Source organism: Babylonia areolata, chromosome 18 (assembly GCF_041734735.1).
Source record: "Babylonia areolata isolate BAREFJ2019XMU chromosome 18, ASM4173473v1, whole genome shotgun sequence".
Lineage (NCBI taxonomy): Eukaryota > Metazoa > Mollusca > Gastropoda > Neogastropoda > Buccinidae > Babylonia > Babylonia areolata.
Window position 1 is genome coordinate 36,187,583 of NC_134893.1, and position 2,500 is coordinate 36,190,082.

A 2,500-nucleotide genomic window follows, 5' to 3' on the forward strand; every position below is an offset into this window, starting at 1 on the left:
ACACACCAAGGGAAAAACAACAACAAAACCCTAGCATGAATGCTAGAGAGAGAGAGAGAGAGAGAGAGAGAGCACTGAACTGAGCTGTGAAGCTCTAGTGACATAGTAGATACAAATCAGAACTAAAGTGGTGCAAAACAGATAAAATGGAACAGAAAGGAAAAAGAAAATTGAGAGATAGATAGCTAGATAGCTAGATAGACAGACAGATAGATAGATAGATAGATAGATAGAGAGAGAGAGAGAGAGAGAGAGAGAGAGAGAGAGAGAGATCCACTGTCTCAACTATGGAAAGCAGAACATGCGCCACTGAGTAACAGAAGCAGTGTAGATAGACAACAGCAGCAGCAGCAGCAGCAGCAGCAGACTAAGAAGAAGAACACAGAAGAAGAAAAACAACAAAGAGGAACCTTTCATTGAAACTTATCATTATCATTTATTTTCTTTTATTTTGATTTAATCACCGGGTCAACTGGTCTCTTTTGTTTCTGTCACTGCGGATGTGAGGGAGGGGAGCTCACTCCTGCTGATCATTGTTCTCGCGAACACACTTTGGAATAAGTTTGGCGCAGGTGAAGGATAGACGCTTGTGTGTGTGTGTGTGTGTGTGTGTGTGTGTGTGTGTGTGTGTGTGTGTGTGTGTCTGAGTGTCTGTGTGTCTGTGTCTCTCTCTCCGTGTCTCTGTGTCTCTCTCTCTGTCTCTCCCCCCTCTCCCTCTGTCTCCTCTCTCTCTGTGTCTCTGTGTCACTCTCTGTGTCTCTCTATGTCTCCTCTCTCTCTCTCTCTCTCTCTGTGTCACTCTCTGTGTCTCCTCTCTCTCTCTCTGTGTCACTCTGTGTGTCCTCTCTGTCTCTGTGTGTGTCTCCTCTGTGTGTGTGTGTGTGTGCGTGTGTGTCTCCTCTCTCTCTCTCTCTCTCTCTCTCTCTGTCTCCTCTCTCTCTGTCTCTCTCTGTGTCTCCTCTGTGTGTGTGTGTGTGTGTGTGTGTGTGTGTGTGTCTCTCTCTCTCTCTGTGTCTTCTCTCGCTGTCTCTCTCTGTATCTCCTCTCTCTCTCTGTCTCTCTGTCTCCTCTCTCTGTGTGTCTCTCTCTGTGTCTCCTCTCTCTCTCTCTCTCTGTGACTCCTCTCTCTCTGTGTCTCCTCTCTCTCTCTCTCTCTGTGTCTCCTCTCTCTCTGTGTCTCCTCTCTCTCTCTCTCTCTGTGTCTCCTCTCTCTCTCTGTCTCTCTGTCTCCTCTCTCTGTGTGTCTCTCTCTGTGTCTCCTCTCTCTCTCTCTCTGTGTCTCCTCTCTCTCTCTCTCTGTGTGACTCCTCTCTCTCTGTGTCTCCTCTCTCTGTCTCTCTCTGTGTCTCCTCTCTCTCTCTCTCTCTGTGACTCCTCTCTCTCTGTGTCTCCTCTCTCTGTCTCTCTCTGTGTCTCCTCTCTCTCTCTCTCTCTGTGACTCCTCTCTCTCTGTGTCTCCTCTCTCTGTCTCTCTCTGTGTCTCCTCTCTCTGTCTCTCTCTGTGTCTCCTCTCTCTCTGTGTCTCCTCTCTCTGTCTCTCTCTGTGTCTCCTCTCTCTCTGTGTCTCCTCTCTCTCTCTCTCTCTGTGACTCCTCTCTCTGTGTGTCTCCTCTCTCTGTCTCTCTCTGTGTCTCCTCTCTCTGTCTCTCTCTGTGTCTCCTCTCTCTGTCTCTCTGTGTGACTCCTCCCTCTCTCTCTCTGTCTCTCTCTCTGTCTCTCTCTCTCTCTGTCTCTCTCTGTGACTCCTCTCTCTCTCTGTCTCTCTCTGTGACTCCTCTCTCTCTGTCTCTCTCTGTGTCTCCTCCCTCTCTCTCTCTGTCTCTCTCTCTGTCTCTCTCTCTCTCTGTCTCTCTCTGTGACTCCTCTCTCTCTCTGTCTCTCTCTGTGACTCCTCTCTCTGTGTGTGACTCCTCTCTCTCTCTGTCTCTCTCTGTGTCTCCTCCCTCTCTCTCTGTCTCTCTCTCTCTCTCTCTCTCTCTCTGTCTCTCTCTGTGTCTCCTCTCTCTCTCTGTCTCTCTCTGTGTCTCCTCTCTCTCTCTCTGTCTCTCTCTGTGTCTCCTCTCTCTCTCTCTCTCTCTCTCTCTCTCTCTCTCTCTCTCTCTCTCCTATCACCCTGTATTCCTCCCTAACAGTTGCCAAGACAACTAACACTGTTTCATTTCTTTGAACTCTTTCAGCTCGAGTAACAGCAGACGAAGATAACGCTAATTTCCTCCCCGTCTAAATGATTATCTATATTGTGCCACCGCACAGAAACTTCTTTTCTTCTTTTATATACAATACGATTCAGATAACTGCGACAGAATTAGAACACTATAACACACAGGAAACAGTATGGAAAAAAACAAACCGTGCGAGTAGCAAAATATGAGAATAATCAATGTTTTGTTGTTGTTGTTGTTGATTTAGCCTCTTTGTTTATTCTCTCCTTCTTCTTCTTCTTCCCCCTCCCTCTCGAACACACTATCACCCTCGCCACCCTTACCACAACTCCTCCCCC